At 40.1% G+C, this 11,712-nt stretch overlaps 2 long non-coding RNA genes across 2 annotated transcripts; both read right to left on the bottom strand.

Annotated features, from left to right (window-relative positions):
* Nucleotides 1-7,878: 7,878 nt before the first annotated feature.
* Nucleotides 7,879-8,353, bottom strand: LOC145040012 (uncharacterized). Its single transcript, XR_013679847.1, has 3 exons — nt 8,248-8,353; nt 8,110-8,175; nt 7,879-7,971 (listed from the first exon to the last, which is right to left on the bottom strand). It is a non-coding gene; the product is annotated as an uncharacterized LOC145040012 (long non-coding RNA).
* A 243-nt stretch (nt 8,354-8,596) lies between these two features.
* Nucleotides 8,597-8,959, bottom strand: LOC145044265 (uncharacterized). Its single transcript, XR_013681260.1, has 3 exons — nt 8,912-8,959; nt 8,768-8,798; nt 8,597-8,641 (listed from the first exon to the last, which is right to left on the bottom strand). It is a non-coding gene; the product is annotated as an uncharacterized LOC145044265 (long non-coding RNA).
* Between the last annotated feature and the right edge of the window lie 2,753 nt (nt 8,960-11,712).

Below are 11,712 nucleotides of genomic sequence, written 5' to 3' on the forward strand. Positions count from 1 at the left end.
TGGTGATTCTGGAGTAAGCTGTTTCTACTGTGGTGGGAAAAATCATTATGCTAAGGACTGTGTCCTTAAGAAAATGGCTGAAAAAGATGATGGGAATGACGAGGAAGCCGTGTTGCAGAAAAGACTGGACGAGTTGAGAAAGAAGAAGTCTACCGCTAACCCTCCTGTTAATGCTCTTATTGTGCAGGGTTCGGTTCAAGGTGATGAGTTCGGTAGCACGGAAGTTTGGTCTACCGACTCAGAAGATGAGGAAGTGAGGCAGCCTACCCATGGAAAGGCCTTCATGTCTAGGGAAGAAAGCAGTGGTGGAAGATGCTTCATGGTAACTGACGTATCTCATATGAGGGGATACAACACCGATAGAGGCAGTGATGGACCGAAGGCAAAGGAGGACATGTGCTTTACGGCCAAACCGCTCAGCCAGCAGTTCAATGAGCTCGATGAACTGATAAAGAAGGTACAATCTGTTTTTATTTCATGCAAAGTACCATCATCCTCTTATGAGAAAGAACTAAAAAATGTCAATACAAGAATTTCTCATCTGGATAGTAGCTTAACTCAAACTCGAGTCACAAATTCTAACCTAACTGATCAATTGAGCAGGGCGGCATCGAAGAGTGAGGAGTGGAGAATGTGGATAGAGTTAAAGGAGTCAGAATTAGTCAAAGTTAAAGATGAAAACATTTATTTGCAAAGAGACAATTTAAAATTGTTAAAACAACGAAATGTTTTTTGTTTAATTGCTAAACGTCTGTATTCTAATATTACTCAGCTTCATTTAGATTGTGAAATAGGCCAAAAGATCCACCGCATGATCTTGCCCTTCCTAGAGTTTAAGGAAGATGAAATCGATGCCGAAGCCTATAATTGTGAGAGTGTGATATTGTCTGATGATGTCAATCCAACCTACATGTATGGACTGGACAAAATTGAGTCCTTCATTAAATCCAAAGACCACAAGAACATGCTTAAAAATCTTTTGGATGAAAATGACAGACTTAAACTGAGAACCAAAACCATGCAAAAATTTGACTCTTTAAACGCCAACGTAAGCTCAAAAAACAAAATTGATGTTGAAAATGCATCTGAGCTTAACGAGGATGATAACATGAGCGAAATTTCTGTAGAGGACACGGTTGACTGCTCAGAATTTATTAAAACCGAACCTGAAAATCACAAGAATCTAATTTCTGAAAATTCAGTGGAGTTCGCTCGGTTGTCCCATCAAAAGTCCCCAAAATTAGTTGAGAAATCTGTTGTGTATCAAAGGGTCAGGACCACTCCAAATCAAGTATACAAGGTAACAGGAGTAACCGAACATCAAACAGCTGAACTTGTAGCCATAGTAAACGAAGACAATGCTGATGGTTGTGATGAGTACTTCTGGGAAGCTCCAATTGATAATGCAGACGAAACCATTGGTTTATCTAAAAGAACTTCCTGGAAGAGCAAAGGTAGATACATACCAGAACCCTTGAATAAGCCGAACAACTTCGATGAGCCAAGCACCAGTGGTACAAAAGATATCCCTCAGAAGAATGATCACTCTGCAAAAGAAGACATTCTCTCGGCTCCTTCAGCTCAAAGTAAAACTCCTGCAATTCAAAAGGAACCAGCCAAGGAGACACTGAAAACGAAAGCAAATGTTCATCATCAACCTACACAGATGAGGAATAGGAAGAGAGAAAGGAACAATAGATACAGGAAGAACCTTTCTGAAAGGAAACAATTCTGGGATTCCCAGAATGCATATTTCTCTCATCAAGACAAGAATCTGAAGTATGAAAACAATCCTGTAGGAAAGCTTGATAGTCACAAAAACCGAAAGCCAAAGTTCAGTTCACAAGATGATATCAATCGAAAGCCAAAGTTCGGTTCACAAGATGATGTCAACCGAAAGCCAAGGTTCGGTTCACAAGAAGATATCAACCGAAAGCCAAGGTTCGGTTCTGAGAAGAACTTCAACCGAAATCAAAGGTTTGGTTCCAAAGACAGCTCCAATCGAATGCAAAGGTTCGGTTCTGAAGACAAAAGAAAACAACACTCCAAGGTCGTTCCCTCCAAAGATCAAAAGCAAAAAGGTCGCCTAGAGTCTCCAACCAGAAAATCCTCTCAATCCAAACCCTCTCATTCAAATTCTTCTTGTTCTTCTAATTCTTCTTCTCGTTCTACTAATTCTTCTACTCCCACCGATTCGTCTCCGTCTTACTCTGAAGTTGAGCAAAAGTGGAAGAAAAAGGTCAATGAATCCAAACCAGAGTTCAAACCTAACTCACCCCATCCTAACAAAATAAAAGTTTTTACCATTAAAAAGAAAGATGAAACAACTCTTATAAAACGAACTTATCTTGTTGATGTCTCTCTTATTGTTCCCGTTCCCATGCAAAGCTCACGTGGACCCAAGAAACTTTGGGTTCCTAAATCTGTCTAATTTTTTGCAGGTTATAATTGACGAGCAGTTCGATGAAGAATGGTACATCGATAGTGGCTGCTCACGTCACATGACAGGGAGGAAAGAGGAGCTTAGGGAATACAGATCTCTTGCAAATGGTGGCAACGTCAAGTTTGGAAATAATTCTTTCGGCACCATAAAGGGATACGGGATGATAACAAATGGGGACTTTACTATAAGGAAGGTGGCTTATGTGGAAGGACTCCAACACAACCTAATTAGTGTATCTCAGCTTGTTGGAGGTACAGGTCTCAAAGTCTCGTTCGATGATGAAGGTTCTGAAATCATAGAGAAAAGTTCAAAGAAAGTGATTCTTAAGTCAGAGCGAAAGGGTGAAATGTTTCCCTTAAACCTTAAACCCATCAAAGGAAACCCAGCTATATGCTTGTTGTCAAAAGCTCAATCTGACGAAAGCTGGTTGTGGCACCGAAGATTATCTCATCTTAATTTTAAAGATATCAACCGTCTTGTTACTGGAGGTCATGTTAGGGGCCTTCCATTGCTCAAGTACAACAGGGATCATCTGTGCGCTGCATGTGAAATGGGGAAGCAGAGTCGTCAAAGTCATCCATCTATAATCAACACAAAAGTTGTTGAACCACTCGAATTACTTCATATTGATTTGTGTGGTCCTTCATCTATCGAAAGCATCGGTGGTAGCAAGTATATTCTTGTTATCGTTGATGACTTTTCACGATTTACATGGGTGTTCTTTCTAAAGCTCAAATCTAAAGCGACTCAAAAGCTGAAAGTGTTTATCAAGCAAATTGAAGTACAGCTCAAGAAGGTTGTTCGCAACATCAGAAGCGACAATGGTCTCGAATTCAAGAACAGGGAGTTTGAAGAGTTTCTTGCAGAAAAGGGAATTAGTTACAATTTCTCAGCTCCCTACACACCGCAACAGAACGGAATAGTCGAAAGACGAAACCGATCTTTGTGTGAAGCTGCCCGAACTATGCTAAGTTTTGCTTCCTTACCTCTTTATTTTTGGGCTGACGCTATTTCGGCTGCTTGTTTTACACAGAACATGTCATATCTCAACAAGAGGTTCACGCTCACTCCATATGAGATACTAAACAACAGAAAGCCAAATGTGAAATTTTTCCATGTGTTCGGCTCAAGGTGTTTCATCTTTAATTCTAATGAACAATGCAACAAGTTTGATGTCAAAGCCGACGAAGGAATATTTCTGGGTTACTCGCTCACATCCAAGGCATACAGGGTCCTAAACAAGCGTTCGAGAAAGATTGAAGAGACATACTATGTGACCTTTGACGACAACTATGTCAAGAAGCTACAGGCTAAAGAAGATATCACTGGGGAAATCTTTCCTCTAAATGGCCAGGTTACAGTCTCGGTCGCCAACTTATTTGAGACATTCATGGATCTCTTTGACGAACCGGAGAATGCTTCACTCTCTGAAGCAGGTGCAGCAGACAACAAAGTTGATCACATGAAGCAGATTGTCGAAGATGTTGCAAGAAGAATGCATGAAGAAACATCAACCTCTAACGACTCTCCTTCCAACAACGCTCAAGTCGAGGGGGAGCCAAGCGCTCAAGTCCAGGGGAAGCCAAATTCTACAACTTCAACCGAAGAGGCCTCAACACCAGGAAGCTCAGAACCACAAGAACAACCTGAACCTCATCTCTTCCAAAGCTCATCAACTGAAGGGGGCCATAATGATATGACACTCGGTTACGATAGCCAATCTGAGCTAGACGAAATAATTAATGCTGAACTAGACCCAACCTTTGATCCAAATTACCCTCCTCTTATCAAATGGACCAGAGATCATCCTGTCTTTCAAGTATTTGGAGATGTCTCTGAAAAGGTTTTGACCCGATCACAACTGAAGGCAAAACAAACTTCCTTATTTTCAAAGGTTGAGTTTTGCATGTTCAACTCCTTCGTATCAAAAGTTGAACCAAAGACAGTTAATACTGCCCTCGATCACTCTGATTGGGTTCAAGCAATGCAAGACGAGCTGAACGAATTTGAAAGGAACAAAGTCTGGCGCCTAATTCCAACTCCTCCTGATGCTTCGGTTGTTGGTCTCAAATGGGTATTTAGGAACAAAATGGACAAGGAAGGTAATGTTATACGGAACAAGGCTCGTCTGGTGGTAAAGGGATACTGTCAGGAGGAAGGGATAGACTATGAAGAGACTTTCGCTCCAGTAGCTAGGATAGAATCTGTTAGAATATTTCTGGCTTATGCTGCTCACAAGAACTTTGAGGTTTTCCAAATGGACGTCAAGTGTGCATTTCTCAATGGAGAACTCGAAGAAACTGTATACATGGAGCAACCTCCTGGGTTTGTGAACGAAAAGCATCCAAATCATTGCTATATTCTGGATAAAGCTGTGTATGGCCTCAAGCAAGCTCCGAGGGCCTGGTATGAAACGCTTACAAATTTTTTAAAGATGTCTAAATTCAAACAAGGCTCGGTTGACCCAACCTTCTTTCGCAAAAAGGAAGGTAATCACCTTATGATAGTTCAAATTTATGTCGATGATATCATCTTTGGCTCCACGAATCCCAGCTTAACAGCTGAATTCAGAAAGCTGATGGAGACTAAGTTTGAAATGAGCTAAATGGGTCCAATTAAATTTTTCCTTGGTTTAAACATAAGACAGGGACCTGAAGGCATCTTCATTAATCAGGAAGCTTACACGAGGACTCTTCTAGCAAAGTTTGGTATGATGGGAGACTCAAAAGTCAAAGTCCCAATGGAATTCGGCACCAAGCTTACCCCATCCCTAGACAAACCGGCTGTCGATATCACGCTCTATCGTCAAATGATTGGCTCATTAATGTATCTAACTGCTAGCCGACCTGATATCATGTTCTCCGTTTGTTACTGTGCTCGATTTCAGGCAAACCCACGCGAACCTCACATGCTTGTAGTGAAGAACATCCTACGCTACCTCAAGCGAACCACCTACCAAAACCACCACACCCCCAACCTCTTCCCCCCCTTTATCTCCTGAAAATGCATCTGAGGGTGAAAACCCTTATCTTGGGGGAGAAAACATGATCTTTGATTCGGTCTACTATAGTCCGTTTCAAGTTCAAAGTGACGAGGAGGACGATGCTCCAATAACCAAGAAACATCTCAAAGAGCTCAACGAGAAGATTGACCTACTTCTCGCCTGCTCGTCTAACCATCAGTCCACTTTGTCTGAAGCTGTCCTTCAGAAGATTGTTGATGCCTTCTCCAGGGCTCAACATGATTCAGCGGCCTCAGCAGCTGCTGCAATTCAGGCATCTAGCAGGGCATGTGAGGCAGCGACCGAAAAAGTCGATAAACTATTTTCTGATGCCTCTACCCTGCTGTAGTTCCTGCAGGAAAGTGCAGATGCCACAAAGGCATCTTTGGAACCAATTGTCCAACAATTGGTCAATTTTGTCTCATCGGAGTTTCCTTCGTTCACAACTCTACGCCAAACCATAAGCGACGACAACTCGGCCTTTACTGCCTCCATTGATGCTCGCCTCGCCAAGCTACAAGAAGATCTGGCAACCGAGCGTTCGTTAATGGACGATCTGGCAATCAAAACAACTGCACTTGAGGTCAAGACCACACAACTCTCTCAATCCCAACAACAACCGGAAGATCTTCGATCTGAACGGGAGGTGGTCAAGACGTGTGTTTCGGATGTCCACGCTGTTATATCCAACATTCTGGAAGCACACGATCCAATCTTAAACTTTTCGGTGAGTCGTTCCCTTACTGAAAAGCTCTCTCCAGCCATCGATCTTCTTAACAAAGTAGAAGGCCTCCCAAGTTTTGTGTCCACTCCGAAACAAGGGGGAGATGAGAAGACAGGATCAAAACCACCTCCTTCCTCCAAAGCTACTCACACGACCGAACCATCTCCAACTGATCAAAATTTAGGTTCGGGTGTGAAGAACAAAGGCAAAAACATAGCTGAGGACGAAGATGAAGAAGGCGACAAGGAGACCATTGCTGACATTTTAAAACGAAAGAACAGTCGCAAGGTTGGTGAAGATGCCAGTCGTGTGGCGCGTGAGGCTGCCGAAGCCGAACGCAAACAAAAAGAAGCCCACGATCTCCTTGAGAGCCGAAAGACTCTCTTCCCTGCCTGGACCAGGGAACGCTTAATCAAAGAGGCCATTGAAACTCCCAGCATCTTATGGCTCGAGCCGGTTATATCGTTCGACTGCAACAACACTGTCGATTCGCAGTTCGATATGCCGCTGACTCGAAAGGCGTTCATCTTCCACGTCTTCTCTAACATCTTTGAAGTCCCTCACCCGAACGCTGAGCTTGACAGGGAGCTCATTGACTTCTATCTGGCGGCTGCTCGTCCACAATTCCTTACATGGAGCGCCCAGAAGATTGTAAACGTTCGGGTGCTAAAACCTTATACTGAGGGACGTTTTATAAACGTTCGGTTCAAATTGATTCGGGGATCTGCAAGAACTGCTCATCTTATCTCCCTGGCAGATCTACCGAATCTAAATCCTCATGATTGGATCGTCCTGTATAATATCCTTTTGACTAATGAAGCTGAATATGGTCCCATTCTAGACCATGTCAAAAGGATGTTAATCTGCTACATCATGGAGGTTGCCCTAATGGATCAGGAGGTCGCCACAGTCTTCAAGAAGAAACCCAAAATTGCTCCTGTGGGATCGGCCAGTGATCTCAATCAAATGCTACTGGGCAGGATCGACCTGAGACGCAACACGGTTATGTTCACTCGAGCGGAAGGACAGAAATGTCTCTTCGCTTTAGCTGACAAGCATCTTTACACCACAACCTGTTTGGAGCATGTGATGTTCATTGTCAAACGGTGTAAAGAGAACTCGGCTGATGATGTCAAGTATTTTGAAGATATGATTAAGTGGTACATCTGGTTTAGACAGACCATTCTTTCAATCACCAAATGTCTGTTTAGTACCGTGAAGAAGGTACCGGTTTCAGCTACTGGCCCAAGTAATTAGTGAAGGTCTCGCTCCAAATTGACGCAAAGGGGGAGATTGTTGGGCTGAAGATCATTTTTGTTGATTGCGTCTTTTGGGCTCGCTTAGCCTAAGGCTTTTTGTGTACCGGTTTGGCCTGTCCAACCGTGAACCTTTTATGTCTTGTATATATGTTTACGCTTGCATGCATATTAGGTTAAGGTTTTAGAGATCTGAGAATAGAGAAACATCTAGACAACAACAGGTTTCTTTAATCGTTCTTGTAACCTTCCAATCCTCTACAGTTGATGCTTTTAATCGAGCTCTTCTGAGGATTTTGTTTAATCATTCGACACATTTGATTCCATCTTGTCTTGTTCTTATTATTGTGTTTATATTGTCTTTGTTTACTTACTTGTTCAAGATCTAATAGATCTTTATAGATTAAAAGATTGTTTAATCTCATCAGACATACCTATGAAGCATTAACTCCAATTGCCCATGAACAATGCTGGATCCACCTACGGATCTATCTACTAAAAGCGAGAGCTCACTAGTTTCGTCTTTTAGGTAAATTCCAAGATTGACCTTTAGAAATAACACAAGTTTGTGAAACGTTTCTTTAAAATTTTTCCATTAATGGAGCATTTAATATGAATAGCAAAGGGCATGTTGATTCAAAATGACAGTTATCTTGATAATGGATATTGAAAAAAGAAAACATACAGGATAATAATTTCCAGCAATAGGTTGATTCACTTCAAGATCCCAATCCTCTCTATAGTCTCGAATCTGCCACAAAAAAATATAATTTTGATCACATTTTCTTTAAATACCTACTTAGATGTTTAATGGGAGTAATACCCTTTGAAGAAAATCTCTCCCATTAGAATCTATGTAAAATGTTTTATTGCTCTTCATGGTGGTTGTGATCTGAGTTACAATTTCTTTCCCAAATCCATCATCAACAGGTATGGGGCCCACCTGAAAAAGTTGAGATTATCAGTAATGAACAACAATTAGACAAGTAAAGAAAAATGAACTTACTGTAAATTCCACTTCAGCATGCTCCTTATTCTTGAACACTCTAGCGATCTGGACAAAAGGGTAAAATGGTCATTTCAGACGGTTCAATTAGTCCAACAAGGAAAAAAATGAGTTCATATAGCACTACTTTATCCATTACCTGGTAAATCCATGGATTTATTTTCTGATGTACTTCATCATCTATTGGCCCATTCAAAACCTTTATGGGAGTCTGTAATTTCAATGAAGAATATTAAAATCTAAATCTGGCTATAAAGTATAAACTATAAGACACATAGATATATCAGAAGAAATTATATAATATATACATGCTCCTGTGTATCAATAGAATATGTACCATTTGGACGGAAAATATATGCTCCAGATGCCTAAATTAAAGAAGTTAGGAGCTCAATTGTTAATATAAAAAACTTGTACCAATAATAGTATTTACAAAATAAAAAAAGAAAAATTATAAATAAGATAAGGAAAATAAAGTTACCTGCTCTCCTGTAGTTCCATCAAATCCATCATAAAAGCTGTATGATTGCTTCACAGAGGCAATGATCTTTCATAAACCAAAATAACATAGGTTAGTGCACATTAAAAGAATAAATAACAATACTAATAATAATACATAATTTAACTTACTATATTTTATATAACGTCAAAAAATAGGTTCATTTTTGCTAATGTGGGTGATAAACTATTTTATTTTCCAATTAGGTCATTAGCAAAAATAAGATAGTTGGTTGCTATATTATGCAAAAAAAAAAAATGAAAGGTAAATATACTTACAGAGCTTCGACTGTTAACATATTGAGAGACCTTTCCTTCACTTCCAGAATAGATTAACTTCAAATTTCCTGTTCCTACTTCTATCCCATCTTTTCCTGTTTTAGTATGCTTGTAAAATGCTTCATTTAAAGAATTCCATGCTGCAAAAAAAAAAAAAAATTATATCACTAGATAAATTCTGTTCAAAATTCGAAAATCAATGTATATTATGTAAAATATTGTTAATTTTATTTTTACCTGGCTTTTTTGTGCTTCAAACGACGTATGTGGTAAATCCCAGAGGTGGAACAGATGCTGTAAATGCAAGTTAACACTTGGAAATTGATCTTGGTGATTTGCATGTATATGCAGTGGTGTAGTAGTTTCCAAGGGCAATAGCATCATTTACTATGGGGAGAAGTTGATACTCTACTTCTTTTCCATTGGAGTCATGGACAGCAATATTCTTGCTCACAACCTATTAGATATTCACATATAATACGCATAATATATTATTATTGTTATTATTCTCCCAAAAAAAGTGATTAAGATGCAACCAAAAGTTCAAAACCTAAAATGATACTCACTGGAAGTCCTATAACATCAGATCTCTTCCACCCTCGGGAATTGTAGACAACAACCACCTACAATATAAAAATCAATATTCCATATTTCCATTTCACATTTATGTAGATATATAGAATATAATAGTTTTTGTTGACTTTTATGAAGAAGATAAAAATATAAAGCATCTCATTATCAATTTTTTGCCAGATGATAGATCCGTTTCAGTTGGAGGGCAATAGCTTATGACAATGATCTTGTAGTTGGATTTATCTTTGGGGACACCCCACTCTCTGTAAGGTAAATGTCTTCCATCATTAAGTTGGATTCGAGGTGAAGTAATAGGAGGTCCACCAGGTGATCCACAAACGCTAGGAGGTGGTGGTTTGATTCGTGTATAAATCCATCCCAGAAAACCACCGACCACAACAATTGCTACCTTTGCAATCATTGCTACATAGAAGAAGAAGAAGAAAACACTGTAAGAACATGTAAGTATGGGATTTAGCTATTCCAATAAATTTAATTTGGCTATGTTGAATATATTTGATTTTCTGATAGAATTCTAAGTTTTACAGAGGCATGTGGGTTCTGTAACTACAAACATGTTTTTGAACTTTTGATTCCTCTTTCCTATAATTTTTAGAAACTCGTATCAACAACTAATTGCAGATCGGGTTTACAGAAAGGATTAAAATTCCTGGAAAAAAGTACAGAGCATGAGAAGGAAACAACCAAGAACGCTTGCTTTCCAACGCCATCATCTTCTTGCGTTGTCACATAATGCTATTAGGGTTTCATCTGCAATTTATTCTTGAACAACTTCTACTTCCTTAAATTTCTTCAAATCAAAGTTGTTAGGTGTGGGATATGAGGCAAGAAGAGGCGGTGAGGGGCGGAGACGGTGGTGATCGGTGAGGGGCGGAGATGAACGAGGGGATATGTGAGAGAACTAATGGAAACAAGGTAGAAGAGAAGCTCATGAGTAGTTGTAGTAGGTGGAGTAATGTAGAGGGGAAGCAGATTCGGGAAACAGTCGCCGGTGCTGATGTGTCTCAATGGTCGGCGATTAGAGGTGAGCCTGCGGTTGCCAATGAGGTGAGGTGAGAGAGAGCAAGGTAAGGAGACGCTAATCAAGTCGTCGATTACAAAGTGAGCGTGTGGGAGGAGTGGTGCGTAGAATCTGCATATGAAGGCACTGAAGAAGGCCGATGGCTGAGGAAGACGATTAAAAAGATGCAACGTTGGTGGAGGGTTGACAATGGAAGAGGGTCGACGACCAGGAAAGAGCACAAAGTGGTGGTCAGAGTTTGAGGGGAGTAGTTAGCGGTCGATGTGGGGAGCCAGGGATGGGAAAGAAGGATCGCCGATTAGGGTAAAGAGGGAAGCGAAAACGGGTTTTTCTAATTTTGGGGTTTTTCTTTTTCCCGCTTGTAACTAAAGAGCATGTTTCATTAAAAATTATAAAGCGACATGTTTAGATGACGCGCACATTTAATAATAAGTGCCCTCCGTTTTTTTTTTTCTAACACTAGTTTTACAGCACGCCAAAATACGCGTCTTAAATTCTTAAAATTTCTAGAGAGCTGACATTATTTTTAGGTCACATGCTTTTGCGTATTATAAATCACAGCTTGTCATAAATTGCGCGTCGTTAAAGGTCTGTTTTCTAGTAGTGATGGTTTATTGTTTATTAATTGGTTGTGCATTGACAATATGAAACCGCATCCGTAAATTGATGTCATCAAAACGCATTATTGTGTATAGTTGATTAGTAAATAGTAAATGCATATAAGTCGAAGTTTATCTGTTACTTTTATCCTAAGAGGGTAAAAGCGATATTAGGGCCCCTCGATGATTTGATTTGACTTATGTGCCGGGCCCGGTCAGGACTGAATTGATGTGTTCAATTAAGTTCTATGTCAAATGAATCTGAGATCGAGAAACCAATTGTTGGACAAT

The sequence above is a fragment of the Lactuca saligna genome, chromosome 4 (genome assembly GCF_052625555.1).
Source record: "Lactuca saligna cultivar CGN05327 chromosome 4, ASM5262555v1, whole genome shotgun sequence".
Classification (NCBI taxonomy): Eukaryota; Viridiplantae; Streptophyta; class Magnoliopsida; order Asterales; family Asteraceae; genus Lactuca; species Lactuca saligna.